At 35.9% G+C, this 22430-nt stretch overlaps 1 protein-coding gene and 1 non-coding gene across 5 annotated transcripts in view; one reads left to right on the top strand and one right to left on the bottom strand.

Annotated features, from left to right (window-relative positions):
• Positions 1-22430, top strand: part of MACROD2 (mono-ADP ribosylhydrolase 2) — a 2059933-nt gene that overhangs the window by 12008 nt on the left and 2025495 nt on the right. The gene's annotated exons all lie outside the window — the stretch shown is intronic.
• On the bottom strand, positions 20944-21019 carry TRNAP-GGG (transfer RNA proline (anticodon GGG)). Its single transcript has one exon. It is a non-coding gene; the product is annotated as a tRNA-Pro (tRNA).

The raw sequence follows: 22430 nt of genomic DNA, 5'->3' as shown, positions 1-22430 counted from the left end.
AGAGTCACCAACCAGGAAGAGGGAGAGAAAAGAAAAAGCAAGAAGATAACCTCTCAAAATCAAGAATAATCCGCAGACTTTATAACCAATCCCATTTTATTATATTTGTTCGTTTGTTTCTCTTCATTCTTGATTTTTTTTTTCCTCTTCCAATTTGGTCGTTTAACTCTCAGCTGCTCTTACTCTTTCCTCTCCTTGAACTACACTACCCATAAGTGTTACATCTCCCATTATCTTTTCTTTCCTCTTCCTTTCTCTCTATGAGGGTTGCACTCCAAAACCCTTAACTCTCTCTTTCTCTCTCTCCTCTTTTTTCTTTTTTCTTCTTTTAGTGGTTCCCTCTTTTTTTTCCTCTCTCTCTTTCTTTTCTCCCTCTATATTAGTTTCTTCCTTTCTCCTTTACGTATCCCCTCATTCAAACCTCAATAACGAGCAAATTATCTTATCTGGGACTCAAACTTATGTTTGTGGCATTTTGGGGGGGTTTTACTTTACCTTTTTAACTCACTAGCAGTGCTCCCATACCTGGCTCTCCATTTTATCTAGTTCTTGTTCCACTAAATACAATAGTAATTTTTAAATTTGTGCCCCCATTTTCCTGTTTCCCTCTTATTCCTCTCTACATAACTCTTAGTTAACCAACACCTAAAAGCAAATCATTTTATTCTTGACCCAAATTTTTTCCTTATTTGCATTTTGTGGGTCCATACCCCCCCCTCTTTTTCCCCTTTATTACTTCTTCCCAATTAAGGCCCTCCATTACAGGCATTGTTTGTTCTATTTAGTACAATATAATTCACAGTTCACCACAAGATTTTCTCAAGAAAGAGATGAGAGGAGAGGAGAGGAAAAAAGGAGGAGGGGGAATAATTTCCTTTTTTTAAATTTTATTTTATTTTTCTTTATTTAATTATTAAGTTTTTTAAAAAAACAACTCTTTTTTATTTTTTATTTTTATTTTTTTAACTTTTTTTTTCTTTATTAAATCTTATTAATACTATCAACAAAACCACCCTCAGATGCCATTAAGGTAGAGAAAATCGAATATATTGGATACAAAAGAAAGAGAGGTAACACAGATAGATGAGGAAAAATCTATGGAGAAAAAATTTAATATATTGGAAACCGTGGAATTAAACGACAGAGAATTTAAAATAGAAATCCTAAAAATACTCAGAGATATACAAGAAAACACAGAAAGGCAATTTAGGGAGCTCAGAAAACAACTCAGTGAACACAAAGAATATATTTCCAAGGGAATTGAAACTATAAAAACAAATCAAACAGAGATGAAAAACTCAATTCACGAGCTGAAAAACGAGGTAACAAGCTTACCTAATAGAACAGGCCAGATAGAAGGTAGGATTAGTGACATAGAAGACAAGCAACTTGAAGCACAACAGAGAGAAGAAGAGACTCAAAAATTAAAAAATAAATGAGATAGCCCTATAGGAATTATCTGACTTCATAAAAAAGAATAACATAAGAATAATAGGTATATCAGAGGGAGAAGAGAGAGAAAACGGAATGGAGAACATACTCAAACAAATAATAGATGAGAACTTCCCAAGCCTGTGGAAAGAACTAAAGCCTCAAATTCAAGAAGCAAACAGAACTCCGAGTTTTCTCAACCCCAACAAACCTACTCCAAGGCACATCATAATGAAATTGGCACAAACCAACGGCAAAGTAAAAATTCTCAAGGCAGCCAGGGAAAAGAAGAATACAACATATAAAGGAAAGCCCATTAGATTATCATCCAATTTCTCAACAGAAACTCTACAAGCTAGAAGAGAGTGGACCCCAATATTTAAAGTCCTGAAAGAGAGGAACTTTCAGCCACGAATACTATACCCATCAAAGCTATCCTTCAAATATGAAGGAGAAATAAAAACATTCACAGATACAGAAAAGATGAGGGAATTTATCATCAGAAAACCCCCACTCCAGGAATTACTAAAGGGGGTTCTCCAATCAGATACAAAGAACAAAAAAAAAACCACAAAGCCACAAGTAAAAGCTCCAAGAAGAACACAATAAAACCAAATTTAAACTGTGACAACAACAAAAAGAAAGGAAGGGGAGAGGATGGAGATTAACAGTAGCAGAGGACGATGGAGTGCAAAAGTACTCACAAGATAGTGCACTACAATGAACAGCGTAGGAACCCTTTTCATAATTTAAAGGTAACCGCCATTGAAAGAACCACCACAGAAGCACGTGATTTAAAAAAGATAGCAACAGAGGAAAGATGTATGGAATACAAACAAATAAAAACAAAAGATAGAAAAATGAAAGAGAAGGATCAAACAAGACACAAAACTAACAGAAAGCAATCTATAAAATGGCAATAGGGAACTCACAAGTGTCAATAATTACACTAAATGTAAACGGATTAAACTCACCAATAAAAAGGCACAGAGTAGCAGAATGGATTAAAAAAGAAAATCCAACTGTATGCTGCCTACAGGAAACTCATCTAAGTAACAAAGATAAAAACAAATTCAAAGTGAAAGGCTGGAAAACAATACTCCAAGCAAATAACACCCCAAAAAAAGCAGGTGTAGCAATACTCATATCTGATAATGCTGACTACAAGACAGCAAAAGTACTCAGAGACAAAAATGGCCATTTCATAATGGCTAAGGGGACACTGAATCAAGAAGACATAACAATTCTTAATATATATACACCAAACCAAGGAGCACCAAAATATATGACAGCTACTTATTGACCTTAAAACAAAAACTGACAAAAATACAACCATACTTGGAGACCTCAATACACCGCTGACGGCTCTAGATCGGTCATCCAAACAGAGAATCAACAAAGACATAGTGGCCTTAAACAAAACACTAGAGCACCTGGATATGATAGACATCTACAGGACATTTCATCCCAAAGTGACTGAGTATACATTTTTGTCTAGTGTACATGGATTATTCTCAAGAATTGACCATATGTTGGGCCACAAAAACAACATCAGCAAATTCAGAAAAATCGAAGTTGTACCAAGCATATTTTCTGATCATAAAGCCTTGAAACTAGAATTCAACTGCAAAAAAGAGGAAAAAAATCCCACAAAAATGTGGAAACTAAACAACATACTTTTAAAAAATGAATGGGTCAAAAAAGAAATAAGTGCAGAGATGATATATATAGACAAATGAAAATGACAATACGACTTATCAGAATCTATGGGATGCAGCAAAAGCCGTGAGAAGAGGGAACTTAATATCACTTCAGGCATATATGAACAAACAAGAGAGAGCCCAAGTGAACCACTTAACTTCACACCTTAAGGAACTAGAAAAAGATGAACAAAGACAACCCAAAACCAGCCGAAGAAAGGATATAATAAAACTCAGAGCAGAAATAAATGAAATAGAGAACAGAAAAACTATAGAAAAAATTAATAGAACAAGGAGCTGGTTCTTTGAAAAGATCAACAAAATTGACAAACCCTTGGCAAGACTTACCAAGGAAAAAAGAGAAAGAACTCATATAAACAAAATCCAAAATGAAAGAGGAGAAATCACCACGGACACTGTAGATATACAAAGAATTATTGAGAATACTATGAAAAACTTTATGCCACTAAATTCAACAACCTAGAAGAAATGGATAAATTCCTAGAACAATACAACCTTCCTAGACTGAGTCAAGAAAAAGCAGAAAGCCTAAACAGACCTATTAGTAGAGAAGAAATAGAAAAAAACATTAAAAACCTCCCCAAAAATAAAAGTCTAGGCCCAGACGGCTATACCAGCGAATTTTATCAAACATTCAAAGAAGACTTGGTTCCTCTTCTACTGGAAGTCTTCCAAAAAATTGAAGAAGAAGCAACACTTCCAAACACATTTTATGAGGCCAACATAACCCTCATACAAAAACCAGGCAAGGATGGCACAAAAAAAGAAAACTACAGACCAATATCTCTAATGAATACAGATGCTAAAATACTAAACAAAATACTAGCAAATCGAATACAACAACATATTAAAAAAATAATACATCATGATCAAGTGGGATTCATCCCAGAATCTCAAGGATGGTTCAACATACGTAAAACGGTTAACGTAATATACCGTATCAACAAAACAAAGAACAAAAACCACATGATCTTATCAATACATGCAGAAAAGGCTTTCGATAAAATACAACACAATTTTATGTTTAAGACTCTCAACAAAATGGGTATAGAAGGAAAATATCTCAACATGATAAAGGCCATATATGATAAACCATCAGCTAACATCATATTAAATGGTACAAAACTGAAAGCTTTCCCCCTTAATTCAGGAATAAGACAGGGTTGTCCACTCTCTCCACTCTTATTTAATGTGGTACTAGAGGTTCTAGCCAGAGCAATCAGACAAGACAAAGATATTAAAGGCATCCATATCAGAAAAGAAGAAGTAAAAGTATCACTTTTTGCAGATGATATGATCCTACACATCGAAAACCCCAAAGAATCCACAAAAAGACTACTAGAAACAATAAGCCAATACAGTAAGGTCGCAGGATACAAAATTAACATACAGAAGTCAATAGCCTTTCTCTATGCCAACAATGAAACAACTGAGAATGAACTCAAAAGAATAATCCCCTTCACGATTGCAAGAGAAAAAAATACTTAGGAATAAACATAACAAAGAATTTAAAGGACATATAATGAAAACTATAAACCGTTGTTAAGGGAAATCAAAAAAGATATAGTGAAGTGGAAGAATATTCCTTGTTCTTGGTTAGGAAGAATAAATATAGTCAAGATGGCCATATTACCCAAAGCAATATACAAATTTAATGCAATTCCCATCAAAGTTCCAATGACATTTTTTAAAGAAATGGAGCAAAAATTCATCAGATTTATATGGAACTATAAAAAACCCCGAATAGCCAAAGCAATCCTAAAGAAAAAGAATGAAGCTGGGGGCATTACAATACCTGACTTCAAACTATATTATAGGGCCATGACAATCAAAACAGCATGGTATTGGCAGAAAAATAGACACTCAGACCAATGGAACAGAATAGAAAACCCAGAAATAAAACCACATATATATAGTCAAATAATTTTTGATAAAGGGGCCAGCAACACACAATGGAGAAAAGAAAGCCTCTTCCATAAATGGTGCTGGGAAAACTGGAAAGCCACATGCAAAAGAATGAAACTGGATTACAGTTTGTCCCCCTGTACTAAAATTAACTCAAAATGGATCAAAGATCTAAACATAAGACCTGAAACAATAAAGTACATAGAAGAAGACATAGGTACTAAACTCATGGACCTGGGTTTTAAAGAGCATTTTATGAATTTGAGTCCAATGGCAAGAGAAGTGAAGGCAAAAATTAATGAATGGGACTACATCAGACTAAGAAGTTTTTGCTCAGCAAGAGAAACTGATAACAAAATAAACAGATAGCCAACTAACTGGGAAATGATATTTTCAAACAACAGCTCAGATAAGGGCCTAATATCCAAAATATACAAAGAACTCCTAAAACTCAACAAACAAACAAACAATCCAATAAAAAAATGGGAAGAGGGCATGAACAGGCACTTCTCCCAGGAAGAAATACAAATGGCCAACAGATATATGAAAAGATGCTCATCTTCTTTAGCTATTAGAGAAATGCAAATCAAAACGGCAATGAGATACCACCTCACACCTGTTAGATTAGCTATTATTAATAAGACAGGTAATAGCAAATGTTGGAGAGGCTGTGGAGAAAAAGGAACCCTCATACACTGTTGGTGGGAATGTAAAGTAGTACAACCATTATGGAAGAAAGTATGGTGGTTCCTCAAAAAACTGAAAATAGAACTACCTTATGACCCAGCAATCCCTCTACTGGGTATATACCCCAAAAACTCAGAAACATTGATACGTAAAGACACATGCAGCCCCATGTTCATTGCAGCATTGTTCACAGTGGCCAGGACATGGAAACAACCAAAAAGCCCATCGATAGATGACTGGATAAAGAAGATGTGGCACATATACACTATGGAATTACTACTCAGCCATAAGAAATGATGACATCGGAACATTTACAGCAAAATGGTGGCATCTTGATAACATTATACGAAGTGAAATAAGTAAATCAGAAAAAACCAGGAACTGCATTATTCCATATGTAGGTGGGACATAAAAATGAGACTAAGAGACATTGATAAGAGTGTGGTGGTTACGGGGGGAGGGGGGAGAGGGAGAGGGAAATGGGGAGGGGGAGGGGCACAAAGAAAACTAGATAGAAGGTGACAGAGGACAATCTGACTTTGGGTGATGGGTATGCAACATAATTGAACGACAAGATAACCTGGACATGTTATCGTTGAATATATGTATCCTGATGTATTGATGTCGCCCCATTAAAAAAATAAAATTATTAAAAAAAAAAAAGAATTTGCCTCGTGAGGTAGAGATAGATTCCTGTTGCTACCACAACAGTTGACAAAGCAGTGGTGATACCCAGGCTGCATTGTCCAATATTAAGTTGGCTCATCTCTGTGTAAAGGCTTGGCCTTTATGTTGGCTGCTTCTACTTGAACATTAAGCATGTAACAGTGTAGGGTTGAATTGGGTTTTTAAGAAGTCAGTGTTAGATGTTTTTAAAGATACTACACACTAAAATATAGTCCCCAAATCAGGTAAGATATTTGAGTAACACGTGACATTGTTATTCCTAATGAATCTTGTGTATTTAATACTGTCTCCCAGTGTGAGCTTTATCAGTGGTTTACAGCTGTTCTATGTATTTCAGTTTTTTTCTTTATAATTTTTGAAAATGACAGTCCTTCATGGGGAACTAGGTGATATGATCAAAATTATATTTCTATTAAGCAACATTTTATTGTCTTCATCCAATGTTACTTGCTCCTCTCTGTTGTGACATAGTAATTAGTGACTGGCCTCTTCTTGTTTTCTGAAATACAATGGCTCATTTAACATGTAATATCTGTTCATTTCTTTACATAATATATAGCTTTCATAAGTGCTTTTCTTCTAGTGTTACCATATCCAGTCTTAGTTATGATAAAATATTGGTCCAAATAATTTTAGTATTTTTATAGTTTGAAAGATCTTTGAAAAATATACATTAAAAATCATAAAATACAACTATAAATATAGTTATAGTTTTACATTTTATCTTGAAATGCTTAAGCTTATAAACTGCTTATAAATGTATATATAAGTAAGTATTGATATTTATAGTTTATTTTTTTAAGTATGAGATTTTAAACTATGTCTTCAAAGAATATAAATTATAATTTTTTGTCACGTAGTTTGTGACTTGTAGGAAATGAACTGTAGTTTCTGGCCAAGCACAATATGCAAATTTTAAATTTAAAAGTTTATTTTTGTCTTTGTTTTTATAGAATGTTTTATAGAATGAATGCTAGCTTTTTTTCCTACCAGGTTTCAGATTGAGTTGGTTCTTTGAAATTTAAAATGACTGAACAATTAGAAAAATGCTATTTAAAACAGGATGGAACTAAGTAAGGATAAAAAAATTGGAAAAGAATGTTTCTCTTTAATCATTTGATCTTGATTCCTTTTTATATTCTCATACTTAGTTTGAGCACTATAATTTAAAAGTAAAATAGTCTGTAGAAGCAGAAGATGACTTAGAGAAAAATACCCTAGTTTCTTCGATACATTTTATTTTGAATGGGTAGTGATTTCCCCCCTCCTGCATGATCTTAAAATAAATTTAATTAAAAAAACATCTGTTTTGCTTCAAGTAACTAAGACCACTCTGACTTCTTTGAACAATTATTTGTGAAGCTTTCATTACCTGTGTGTGATAAGTAGAACTTATATTGCAAACAGACATTTTTTACTTTGGAAGTGAAGATTAGATCCATACTGCAACAAGTTCATACAAGAAAGCAATTTTAGGAGAAATCCAAGATGGCACTGAAATAGGTGCAAGGAAATGGAGCCAGGCAGAGGTGGATGTCAGGATGCCTTGGGACATTTGCTGACCTGCCTCTGGACCCAGTTCTGGTAAAAACCAGCTTGGTGTGCAGCTTGGGTCTTCCTACACGCACCCAGACCCAGCAGAGGCAACTGCAAACTAGATTGCTTGTAGTTTCAAACAGCTTGCTGAGTCCAGTCACAGGAAGCATCTATTGTTTTTTATTTATTTTTTTATTATTATTCAGTGAGAGGAGGGGAGACAGAGAGACAGAATCCTGTGTGTGCCCTGACTGGAATCCACTTGGCATACCCACCAGGGGGTGATGCTCTACCCATCTGGGGCACTGCTTCATTGCTCAGCAACTGAGCTCTTCTTAGCACCTGAGGTGGAGGCAATGGAGCCATCCTCAGCTCCTGGTGCCAGCTCACTTCAATTGAGCCATGGATGTAGGAGAGGAAAAGAAAGAGAGAAAAAGAAGCAAGAGAGGAAGGGAGGAGAAGCAGATGGGTGCTTCTCCTGTGTGCCCTGACCGGGAATTGAACCTGGGACTTCCACACATGAGGCTGACACTCTACCACTGAACCGACTGACCAGGACACAGGCAGCATCTTATGCTGGCCTGTCCAAGTGGCCCTGTCCAGAGTCCCTTCCAAGTGGCCCAGAACCAATACACTCAGTGTCTAGCTTCACATGATATCAGAGCAGAATCTAGTTAGCTTCATAAGCAGCATATGCAAAGGGAGATCTCAACAGGTACCAAACCCAGCTAAAGCAAATTTTACTTCCTATGGACAGCACCTCAGGGCATGGTTTGGGTTGAGCCTCACAGTTAGCCAGTCTAAGGGTTAATCCCCCACACAATGGACCAATAGCAATCAAGACTCAATTATAACAGGAGGCCCCACATAACCCACACAAGGGACACTGCTGGAACACTCAGCTCAGGAGATCAAGGAGACTATCACCGAACCCTACAGAACACCTACTACATAAGGCATCTCCCCAAAGACTGGGAGTCATAGCTGACAAACACAGAGGCAGCCAAAATGGGAAGACACAGAAACAGGTCCCAAATGAAAGAACAGGAGAAATGAAATGTCCAGAAAAAGAGCTAAATGAAATGGAGGCCAATTTTATCAGGTACAGAATTCAAAGTAATGGTTATAATGATGCTCAGCAGCATTAAAAAGGACGTAGAAACCAAAAAGAGGACCAGTCAGAAATGAAGAATACAATATCTGAAACGAAGAATATATTGGAAGGAATCAATGGTAGGTTGGAAGAAGCAGAGGACTGAATCACCAATTTGAAAAATAAGGTAGAAAATAGTACCCAATTAGCAGCAAAAAGAAAGAACTTTAAAATGAGGATACTTTAAGGGACCTTTTGGACAACATGAAGTGTAACAACATCTACATCATAGGGATACCAAAAGGAGAAGAGAGAGAGAGCAAGGGATCAAGAATCTATTTGAAGAAATAATGAGTGAAAACTTGACTAACCTAGTGAAGGAAAAAGACATACAGGTCCCTGAGGTGCAGAGAGTTTCAAACAAGTTACCTAGCAAGGCTATCATTTAAAATTGAAGGAGAAATAAAGAACTTCTCAGACAAGAAAAAACTAAAGAGTGTGCTAACACCGAACCAGTATTACAGGAAATGTTAAAGGGCCTCCTTAGTAGAAGGAGGATCAGATGAAGGAGGAGGAAGAAAGAAAAACAAAGTTAAAAGAATAAAATGACAATAAATACATATCTATTAATAATCATTTTAAATGTAAATGGCTTAAATGCTGCAATCAAAAGATATAGTGGCTGAATGGATAAGAAAACGATACACACACACACACACACACACACACACACTGTCTACAAAGGACCTACCTCAGAATGAAAGGTACATAAAAATAAAGGGATGGATAAGAGATATTTTATGCAAAAGGAAATGAAAAATAAGCTAGGATAGCAATACTTATTTATGACAAAATAGCTTTTATAACAGTGTCTATAGTAAGAGGCAAGGAAGGATACTGCATAATGATAAAGGGAACAATACAACAAGAGGATATACCATATTTCCCCATGTATAAGATGCTCCCATGTATAAGACACAGGTTAATTTTGGGGCCTGAAATTTGAAAACAAATGTATTATTACATAAAGTTATTGAACTCAGGGGGTTTTATTCATCATAAAGTTCATACAACTCTTCATCACTGTCAGAAATTCTATCCACTAGTTTGTCCTCATTTGTGCCTGATGACAAATCACCGTCTTCAACAATGAGAACAAAAGCAAGCACGAAAAAGCGGGAAATACAAGTAAAAAAATTTACAACCACTGTGTAAGACATACCTAGTTTGTACCCAGTTTTCGAAAAATGCATCTTATACATGGGGAAATATGGTAACTGTTGCAAACATTTATGCACCCAACATAAGAGCACCGAAAAATGTAAAGCAAATTTTGATGGACATAAAGGGAGAGATTGACAGCAATACTGTCATAGTAGGGGATTTTAACACCACATTGACATCGATAGATAGGTCTTCCAGACAGAAAATCAATGAGGAAATGGTGACCTTAAATGGGACACTAGATCAGATGTGTTTAATTGATATCATATGAGCATTTTACTCTAAAGCAGCAGAATATACATTCTTTTCAAGTGCACAAGGAAACTTTTCTAGGATAGACCACACGATGGGACATAAAACAAGTTTAAGTAAATTTAAGAAGATTGGAATTATGTCAAGCATCTTCTCTGCACATAATGGTATGGAACTAAAAATCGCAAAACAAAACTACCCTCACTGGGCAAAAAAATCAAGTGTTTTCCTTAAGATCAGGAACAAGACAGGGATGTCCACTTTTACCACTCTTATTTAATATAGTACTAGAAGTACTAGCCACAGCAATCAGACAAGAAGATATAAAATGCATCCAAATTGGAAAGGAAGAAGTAAAACTGTCTTTATTTGCAAATGACATGATAATATATGTAGAGAGAGAACCCTAAAGATTCCACCAAAAACTACTAGAATCAATAAGTGAATTGAGTAAAATAGCAGGACACAAAATAAATATCCAGAAATCAGTTGCATTTTTATACACCGACCATGAACTGTCTGAAAGGGAAACTAAGAAAACAGTTCCCTTCACAATTGCTTCATGAAGAATAAAATACCTAGGAATCAATTTAACTGAGGATATAAAAAACCTATATTGGAAAATTATAAGACATTGAAAAAAGACAATGAAGCCTGACCTGTGGTGGCGCAGTGGGATAAAGCGTCGACCTGGAACACTGAGGTTGCTGGTTCGAAACCTTGTGCTTGCGTGGTCAAGGCACATATGGGAGTTGATGCTTCCTGCTCCTCCCCTTTCTCTCTCTCTCTCTCTCTCTCTCTCTCTCCCCTCTCTCTAAAAATCAATAAATAAAATATTTTTTTAAAAAAGAAAAAGACACTGAAGAAGATACAAATAAGTGGAAGAATATAGCATTTTCATGGATAGGAAAAATGAACATCATTAAAATGTCCATATTACCCAAAGATCTCTATAGATTCACCACAATTCTTATCAACATACCAATGACGTATTTTCACAGAACTAGAAGAAATATTAGAAAAAAAAATTGGAACCACAAAAGACTGAATAGCCTTTTAGCAATCTTGAGAAAGAAGAACCAAGTTAGAGGAATCACACTCTTGGTATCAAACTGTACTCCAAAGTCATTGTAATCAAAACAGTATGGTACTGGAATAAAAACAGACATAAAGATTATTGGTACAAAAGCCCAGAAATAAACCCACATTTTTATGTTCAATTAAGATTTGATAAAGGAGGTGAAATCATACAATGGGGTAAAGATAGTCTAATCAATAAATGATGTTAGGAACATTGGACAGATATATCCCCAAAATGAAATTAGACCACTTTCTTACACTATAAAGAAGAATAAACTCAAAATGGATTAAGGTCTTAAATGTTAGACTCAAAACCATAAAAATCTGGAAACATTGGCATTAAAATCTTAAATATTTGTCATAGCAATATTTTTTCTGTTGTATCTCTTTGGGGAAGAGAAACAAAAGAAAAAATAAACAAATGGGACTATATTAAACTAAAATGTTTTTTTCAAACAAATGAAACTGTCAACAAAATAAAAAGACTACCCACTGAATGAGATAACATATTTGCCAATGATACATCTTATAAGAGATCAATACTCAAAATTTAGAAAGGACTAAACACCAAAAACCAAACAATCCAATTTAAAATGGGCAATGGGTCTGAATGGACACTTCTCCATAGAGAATATACGGATTACCAATAGACATACGAAAAGATACTCAACATTATTATCAGAGAAATGCAAATTAAAATCACAATGAGATATCACCTCACATCTGTCAGAATGGCTATCTATCATCTTTACTGTTTCACCACTTCTGTTACCTTCCTAATTTTTCTCAGCTTTCAGTTCTCAGTTTGCAACCCTTCTATTCTCTCTAAAGTCTTCCCTGAGCTCTTATTCTGGAATAGATTCCTTTACCGAGTGCTTTCATATAGCTATCTTCCTTTTCATAGAGCACTTGCATCAGTTTATTTTTATGTACTCAATTTTAGGGTTATCTGATTGTGGTCAGTCTCCTTATGAGATTGTGATTAACATGAAGAGGGAGTGGTGGTGTTTTAATTCCTTATCTCCCTGGCATCTAGCCAGTGCTTGGTGTACAATAGATATTCTGGAAATATTTGTTATGTGAATTGAATAAATCATAAATTATTTGCCTAATGGTATTTTTATGCAGTATTTCTTTTCTTAACACCTTTTCTTCACTATTCTAAAGAATCATGTGGGAATGGCAGGCTTAAAAATTAAGCCAGACACTTTTTAATGTGGGTAACAAATACTTTAAATCTCTGTGATAAAACGTTGGTTTTAAGTTTTAAAAGTCATAGTTCAGTGATAATTTCAATAGAAAGGTTTTGTGGAATATTACATAGACATTTAACTAGTTGAGGCAAAGATTAGAGTTCATGTGTTAGGTGTATTCATTAGCATTGTATATTATTTTTGACAATACTTAGTAAATAAACTTCATGATTTCAATTTCTGTGAGTTGAATATCAACAGAGCTTAAGTTAAATAAGTATAAATATAAAAATGTAAGCCTGTTGTATAATATTTTGAAGTGTTGAAAAATCTAAAAGTATTGCCATTCCAAATGCATTCACTTTGGCATTATTGTTTCTTGACACATAAAGCAACTCTAAGAAATTATAAAAATATTACATCTTCTTTAAACCTTTTACTTAGTTGGTTCACTTTAAAAACAAATTTTACTACTCAGAATTTGTTTCCATGTGGAAGAATTAAGGTAGCTAGGCTAAATAGCTTCTAAGAATTTTGAGAATAAATGGCATTTACCATTAAAATTTTTTTTTACAGTAATTTTTTTTTTCATTTTTCCGAAGCTGGAAACAGGGAGGCAGTCAGACAGACTCCCGCATGCGCTCAACCAGGATCCACCCGGCACGCCCACCAGGGGGCAATGCTCTGCCCCTCTGGGGCATCACTCTGTTGCATCCAGAGCCATTCTAGCACCTGAGGCAGAGGCCGCAGAGCCATCCTCAGCACCTGGGCAAACTTTGCTCCAATGGAGCTTTTGGCTGTGGGAGGGAAAGAGAGAGACAGAGAGAAAGGAGAAGGGGAGGGGTGGAGAAGCAGATGGGCACTTCTCCTGTGTGCCCTGGTCAGGAATCGATCCCGGGACTCCTGCACGCCAGGCCAATGCTCTACCACTGAGCCAACCGGCCAGGGCCATCATTAAAATTTTTTTGTGAATGATAATCTATATGAAGGTATGAGCACTGGTTTAGTCAAACATTTTTAAGTAAGGTTAACTTTTAAAATGGAGACTTTGTGATTCAGTTCATGGTTTTGTTTTTCCTTTGCCTACATTTCACTGTCTTTTGAACTACTTTCTAGAATTATTTTAACAACCCATAAATAAGTTTTATTTTGCATTGTAGTGTGTACCACTAAGTGCAATGCAAATTGTGCTTGCATTTAAGCTTGCTTTTTAAAATAATGTACTAGAAATTAAAATATATATCCTTTTATGTATATAAACATGACTTGGCTTGGAGACCACATGATGAAAGGTGCTTATGTATATTTCTTAAGTCTGTGATTTAACTGCAGAGTATACTAGTTTTCTTTTTAACCCATTAGATAAATTATACTAATAAGTATAGATTTTACTTAAATACATTTTGGTGCGTGTATACAGATACTTTGAGGTGGACTACAGACTAGTAGCAGCCAAAGCCAGCCTTTCTTTCTTTTTTTCCCCCTCTATGACTCTCTTTCTATATGAGAGTATTTATAAAGTCTTTGGCTTCTTTTCTGAAAAATTTACTGAATTTTTTTTAATCTCTAAAAGTAAGTTTTTTATTTTTTCAGAGAGACAGGAAGAGAGAGAAAGGGGAAGCATCAATTCTTAGGTGCTTCACTTTAATTGTTTATTGATCGCTTCTCATATGTGCCTTGACCAGGGGCCCAAGCCAACTTGGGCTCAAAGTGAACTTGGGCTCAAACCAGGAACCTTGGGTTTCAAACCAGCGACCTTTGGACTCAAGCCAGTGGCCTTTGGGCTCTAACCAGTGACCTTGGGATCATGTCAATGATCCCGTATGGAAGCTGGTAACCCTATGCTGAAGCTGGCAAGCCCATACCCAAGTGACAAGCCTGTGCTCTAGCCAGCAACCTTGGAGTTTCGAACTGGGGCCCTCAGTGTCCCAGGCTGATGCTCAATCCATTGTGTCACCACTGGTCAGGCTATTGAATTTTCACATAAATATTTCAAACAGCCTGATCAGGTGGTGGCGCAGTGGATGGAACATTGGAAGAGGATGTGGAAGACCCAGGTTCGAGACCCCAAGGTCGCCAGCTTGAGTGCAGGCTCATCTGGTTTGAGCAAGGCTCATCAGCTTCAGCCCAAGGTTGCTGGCTTGAACAAGGAGTCATTCGGTCTGCTGTAACCTCCGTGTCAAAGCACATATGAGAAAACAATCAATGAACAACTAAGTTGCTGCAGCGAAGAATTGATGCTTCTCATCTCTCTCCCTTCCTATCTGTCTGTCCCTATCTGTCCCTCTGTCTGACTCTGTCACAAAAAATATAAAAAATTAAAACAGGATTTAAACATAATTTACTGCTTTATAAACTAAGCCTTTGATTTAGAACCAAATTGAAGATTACTAATGAAACAAGTACTAAAATATATATAGATAATTATAGCTCAGCAAAAGTCCATATGCCTGCCCAAATTAATACATGGCAGAGGATACATGTCGCTTTGAAGGTTTGAAAATATTGAGGTTTAGATTGGTCTCTCGGGCAAGCCATGGATTTCAGATTACTGGTTGGTCCCTGTAGATAGGATTCAGATATACTCAATGTTTAAGAATCCGAGCTACCCCAACCAAGAGGGGATTCTAACATCAAACTTAAATTTGGATTATGTTTGCCATATGAAAATAACAGCAGTTTTCCAAATTTTATAATTCTCTTTTATTAGTGATTCTGTTGGGGTGAAAAAATTTTTTTTCCTTTTTTTTTTTTTTTTTTGTCATGTAAGTTGAGGATTAATGCTAACCACACAATAGACATACACTAATGGGAGTGACTTCCATTAATTTGATATACCTGTATTTTCCATGTTAACTCTGGGAATGTTAAAGTTTTGGGATATGTCTGGCATCAAATCTCAGTTCTGCTATTATGTACCCTAGCCAAATAACCTGTGACCAATCTAAACTTGTCTCTTCATATGTTAATTACCTACCATATAGGGGCTTTTTATTTCCCCTTCCTAAGGTGGTTGTGAACATTAATTGAGAGAGGACATCAGTGGGCCTAGACAACCCAAAGCTCTCTTATTCTAGAATTCACCTTTCTCTTGCATGAAACTTCTTGTGATTCTGTATTCATTATTCTTACTTTTAGCTATGCTCTTAGCCAGTGCATAATATAAAGTAGATTTTTTCCCCTCTGTGCTTGTAACTATTAAGAACATGTACAGTATGAATTTGTACTATATGCTTTAGAGCAGGGGTCCCCAAACTACGGCCCGTGGGCCACATGTGGCCCCCTGAGGCCATTTATCTGGCCCCCTCCACACTTAGGAAGGGGCACCTCCTTCATTGGTGGTCAGCGAGAGGAGCACGGGAAGCATGCCTCACGGCTCTGGAAGCGTGTCATATCACTTGTTTCGGCTAGCAGTGACAAATATGGAACCGGACATTGACCATCTCATTAGCCAAAAGCAAGCCCATAGTTCCCATTGAAATACTGGTCAGTTTGTTGATTTAAATTTACTTGTTCTTTATTTTAAATATTGTATTTGTTCCCGTTTTGTTTTTTTACTTTAAGATAAGATATGTGCAGTGTGCATAGGGATTTGTTCATAGTTTTTTTTATAGTCCAGCCCTCCAATGGTCTGAGGGATAGTGAACTGGCCCCCTGTGTAAAAAGTTTGGGGACCCCTGCTTTAGAAGGTAGGAACTTCTAAAGTTCCTTCTTAAGTGACTGCTTACTGAAATTTTATTTTATAGGATCCAGGAATGCCCTTCCATATCCATTTAGTACCGTTAGTTTTGGTAAGCATACTAAAAGGAATTACAAGTAGTCAAGGAAGAATTTTTTCAAGGGCAATTTGTGTCTTCCACTAATATAAAAAATATATGTTGTGTAGTCGTCTTGATCACATGTTATGTGGCTGGACAGAGGTAAAATGTTTATCTGGCAGTTTAGCAGACATATGTTTATCTTATTCAAATAACTACTTCAAATTTCTGGTAACTTGACTTGGTCCTTAAGTGTGTTTAAAATCTTTTAACCACTTTAAAGTGTACAATTCAGTGGCTTTAAAGACATTTACAACGTTTTGCGGCCATTACCAGTACTCATTTCCAAAACTTTTTCTTCTTCCTAAATAGAAACTCTTTACTCTCTGAATAATAACTCCCTATTCTCCTCATACCCAGCTTTTGGTAATCTCTATTCGCTTTTCTGTCTTCATAATTTTGCCTGTTCTTGACTTTATTTAAGTAGAATCAGGCAATATTTGTCCTTTATGTTGACTTATTTCACTTATATTGCTTCTAGGTTTATCCATGTTGTAGCAGGTATCAGAATTTTATTTTCTAGGGTTGGATAATATTTTACTAAATGTATATTCCACATTTTGTTTATTTATTTATTTGTAAAACATTGGAGTTGTTTTCACCTTTTCGCTCCTGTGAATAATGCTGCTATAAACATTGGTGCACAAGTATCTATGTGAGTCTCTGTTTTTGGGTATATAACTAGAAGTGGAATTGCACGATCAATATGATAATTATATGTTTATTTAACTTTTTGAGGAGTCCAAAAATTGTTTTTCTCAGTGGTTTAACATTTTTTATTTCCATCTATAAGGCATGAGGGTCCCTCCACATTATCTCAAATGCTCATTATTTTTCTTTCTTCTTTTCTTTTAAAGAAAATAATATAATAAAATCATTTCTTTTAGCAGTGTTTTTTAGTTTTCAGTATACAAATTTTTCAACTCCTTGGTTAAGTTTATTACTAAATATATAATACTATTACAAATGGAATTGGTTTTAAATTTCCTTATTGGTTGTTCTCTTGCTAGTATTGTACATATGTAGAAATGCAGTTGATCTTTGTGTGTTGATTTGTATCTTGCAAGTTTGCTAAATTCAAGCTACTAATCTTTTGGGTTTCTATGTATATGATCATGTCATTTGTAAACAGGTCATTTTAGTTCTTTCTTGTTAACACAAAGGTATGTATTCCTTTTAAGCTGCTGCTGAATTCAGTTTGTGTTTTGTTGAGTGTTTTGCAAAGTTATCCATAAGGGGTATTAGCCTATAATTTTCTTGAACAGGCATACCTCTTTTTATTGCACTTCACTTTTTTATGATTGACAAATGTACCATGTTTTTACAAATTGAAGGAAAGAACCTCCTCTAGAAAAAAGAGTCTGAGCTGCTTTATTATGATATTCTCTTTATCGCAGTGGTCTGGAACTGTACCTCAGCATCTCCAAGATATGCCTGTTGTGTCTTTTTCTGGCTTTGGTATTGGAAAATGCTCGTTATATAGAGTAGATTAGGATTTGTTACTTCCTCTTCAATTTTTTTGGAAGAGTTTTAGAAGGATTAGTGTTAATTTTTTAAATGTTTGGTAGAATTCTCCAGTGATGCCTTCTAGTACTGGACTTATTTAGTTGGAAGGTTTTTGATTACTGATTCAATCTTTTTACTAGTTATAAATCTATTGAGATTTTTTTATTTCTCCAAGTCGGTTTTGGTATTCATTTCTAGTGTGCTTCTAGGTATTTGACCATTTCATGTAGGTTATCTAATTTGTTGGTGTATAATTGTTCATACTATTTTCTTGCAATCCTTTTATTTATATAAAATAGTAGTCATGTTCTTACTTTTATTTCTAATTTTAGTAATTTTAATTTTAACTCTATTTCTTAATACAGCTAAAGGTTTGTCAATTTTGTTTATTTTTTCAAAATGTCATTGCTTAGTCTTGTTGATCTTTTCTGTTTTCTTTTTTTTCTGTTCTCTAATTTACTTTTACTACATAGTTTATTATTTCCTTTCTTCTGGTTGCTTTATGTTTAGTTTGCTCATCTTTTTTTTTTAGTTTCTTAATTTGTAAAATTAGACTACTGATTTGAGATATTTTTAAGTACATATGTTTATAGCTATAAATTTTCTTCTTAACACTGTTTTTGCTACATGCTGTAGGTTTTGATATGCTGTCTTTTTTTTTGTCTTAGTATATTTTCTGATATTTTTCCATTGTTTGTTCAAGAATGTTTTGATTAATTAGCACATAATTGTTAATATTCCAATTTTCTTTCTGTTATTTATTTCTAGTTTCATTATATTGTTATCAGAAAAGAGTTTTTATATGATTTTAGTATTTTTGAATTTATTGAGACTTCTTTTGTGGCATACTATCCTGGGTAAGGTTCCATGTGTACTTGAGAAAAATGTTATTGTTGGATACAGTGTTCTGTATATATCTGTAAGGTCCTTTTGGTTTATAGTATTGTTCAAGTTCTTTATTTTATTACTGATCTTTTGTCTGGTTTTTATCTATTATATATAGTGGTTTATTTAAATCTCTTATTATAGAATGTTTTTCTATCTTCAGTTATATCAGTATTGCTTCATATAGTTTGAGGGTCTATTGTTTGGTGCATATACACTGCTCACAAAAATTACGGGATCAGGGAATGTGCAGATACTCCAGTACTTTCAGCCTTTTGTATAAGTACCATGCGCTAACCCAGGGGTCCCCAAACTTTTTACACAGGGGGCCAGTTCACTGTCCCTCAGACCATTGGAGGGCCAGATTAAAAAAAACTGTGAACAAATCCCTATGCACACTGCACATATCTTATTTTAAAGTAAAAAAACAAAACAGGAACAAATACAATATTTAAAGTAAATAACAAGTAAATTTAAATCAATAAACTGACCAGTATTTCAATGGGAACTACGGGCCTGCTTTTGGCTAATGAGATGGTCAATGTCCGGTTCCATATTTGTCACTGCTAGATGTAACAAGTGATGTGACGTGCTTCCGGAGCTGTGAGACGTGCATCCCACGTCACTGGAAGTAGTACTGTATGTGAGCGATGCCATGCTTTGCGTCTCTCACTGACCACCAATGAAAGAGGTACCCCTTCCGGAAGTGCGGCGGGGGCCGGATAAATGGCCTCGGGGCTGCATGTGGCCCGCGGGCCGTAGTTTGGGGACCCCTGCGCTAACTGATTGTGCCACTGGAGCTCCAGTTTTCAGCCTACTGTAGTGCATTTTCACCAATGAAATAAAAGTTGGTTTTGCATCTCATTTGCATAATTGCATAATTTTCTTTGACTCATTGCTTTTCTGATGTTCTTGTCTAATAAAAAATATTCAAATGCTTTTTATTGCTTTATATTCAGTTTTAAATATCCCCTAATTTTTGTGAGCAATATATATTTTAATTGTTTATCTCATCTTGATGAATCTTTTTTTTTTTTTTAAATTTTTTTTTTTTTAATTTATTCATTTTTTTAGAGAGGAGAGGGAGAGACAGAGAGAGAGGAGAGACAGAGAGAGAAGGGGGGAGGAGCTGGAAGCATCAACTCCCACATGTGCCTTGACCAGGCAAGCCCAGGGTTTCGAACCGGCGACCTCAGCATTTCCAGGTTGATGCTTTATCCACTGTGCCACCACAGGCCAGGCTTGATGAATCTTTTAATCAATATGTAATATTCCTTTTTTTTTTATAACAGAGACAGAGAGAGAGAGAGAGGCACAGATAGGGACAGACAGACAAGAAGGGAGAGAGATGAGAAGTATCAGTTCTTTGTTGCAGCACTTCAGTTGTTCATTGATTGTTTTCTCATATGAACCTGGACCCGTGTGACTATTGCAGAGCAAGTGACCCCTTGCTCAAGCCAGCAACCTTGGGCTCAAGCCAGTGACCTTTGGCTTCAAGCCAGCATCCTTTGGGCTCAAGCTAGCGACCATGGGGTTCATAGTCTATATTGTATGGAGATATTGTGCTTTAATTTAATCATTCTCATATTCTTTTTTTTTTTTTCTTTTTTTTTTTTTTTTTGTATTTTTCTGAAGTTGGAAACCGGGAGAGACAGTCAGACAGACTCCCGCATGCACCCGACCGGGATCCACCCGGCACGCCCACCAGGGGCGATGCTCTGCCCACCAGGGGGCGATGCTCTGCCCCTCCGGGGCATTGCTCTGCCATGACCAGAGCCACTCTAGCGCCTGGGGCAGAGGCCAAGGAGCCATCCCAGCGCCCGGGCCATCTTTGCTCCAATGGAGCCTTGGCTGCGGGAGGGGAAGAAAGAGACAGAGAGGAAGGAGGGGTGGGGGTGGAGAAGCAAATGGGCGCTTCTCCTATGTGCCCTGGCCGGGAATCGAACCCGGGTCCCCCGCACCCCAGGCCGACGCTCTACCACTGAGCCAACCAGCCAGGGCCATCATTCTCATATTGATGGACATTTTGATTATATCAACTTTTGTTTTTGCTAGCGTAGCCAATATTTTCAGAACCCCTTGTATATTTATTTTTGTATTCTTGTGTATATTTATATTATCAGAATAATTTTTAGCCATAGAATTCTTAGTTCAAAAGGGTCAAGATTTTCAATTGATGTAAATTTTTAGTTTTCACTTTAAAAATGTTGGACCATTGTTATAGTCTCATGAATGATTTAAAATGATTTAATAAGGTTATTAGCCTTTTTTTTTATTTATTTATTTTTATTTTTGTTTAAGCACTTACTTTGGGCCAAGCACTGTTGTAAGTGAATTTCATGTTTATGCAATGAATTATTTTCTAATATCATTTGCTTATTTTAAGAATTGTTTTTTCTCAGTCTCCTGAGAGTCTCTATTTTATTTTATTTTTTAAAAGATTTTATTGATTTTTAGAGAGAGAGAGAGAGAGAAAGGTGGGGTGGGAGCAGGAAGCATCAACTTGAAGTAGTTGCTTCTCGATGTGCCATGACTGGGTAAGCGTGGGGTTTCAAATTGGCGACCTCAGCATTCCAGGTTGACCCTTGATCCACTGTGCCACCACAGGTCCTAAGAGTTTATTTTATGTTAAGGAAATTACTTTTAGTTATATGTATTGCAGATTTTTTTGTTTAACCTATTATATGTTTTAAATGATTGTCTATATATGTATTTTATACACAATTTTTCTTTTTTCTTTTTTTGCGAGAGAGAGAGAGAGAGAGAGAGAGAGAGAGAGAGAGAGAGATTGAGACAGCAGGATAGACAGAAGAGATGAGAACCATCAATCTGCAGCTACGGCACATTAGTTGTTTATCGATTGCTCCTCACATGTGCCTGGGATCTGTAGCCGAGGCAGTGACCCCTTGCTCAAGCCAGTGACCTTGATCTCAAGCCATTGACCTTAGGGTCATGTTCACAATCCCATGTACAGGCCAGTAATCCTATGCTCAAATCAGTGAGCCTATGCTCATACTGGATGAGCCGGCATTCAAGCCAGTGACCTTGGAGTTTTGAACCTGGGTCCTCAGTGTCCCATCTCAATTCTCCATCCACTGCCCACCACTTGGTCAGGCCAATTTTACATTTTTGTTTGGTCATGTGATGCTTTATAATATTCTTCATCTTGTCAATTTTGATCTGACAAAAAACTTATTGCTAGATATTTACAGTATTTAGTAGATTTTTAAAATTATGAATGAGATCTTGATTCCCATTTAATTTTCTAATTGTTTATTGCTGAGTTATAGGGAGGTGTTGATTTTTGAATACTAATCTGGAATTTTGTTATTAGTCACAGTCTTTTAAGAGATGCCCTTGAATTTTCTAGATAGACATTAAAGCAGGCTTCAGGAACCTTTTTGGCTGAGAG

The sequence above is a fragment of the Saccopteryx leptura genome, chromosome 5 (assembly GCF_036850995.1).
Source record: "Saccopteryx leptura isolate mSacLep1 chromosome 5, mSacLep1_pri_phased_curated, whole genome shotgun sequence".
NCBI classification, from domain to species: domain Eukaryota; kingdom Metazoa; phylum Chordata; class Mammalia; order Chiroptera; family Emballonuridae; genus Saccopteryx; species Saccopteryx leptura.
The sequence above is the reverse complement of the archived record's forward strand: the minus strand, read 5'-3'. Positions and strand labels throughout refer to the sequence as shown.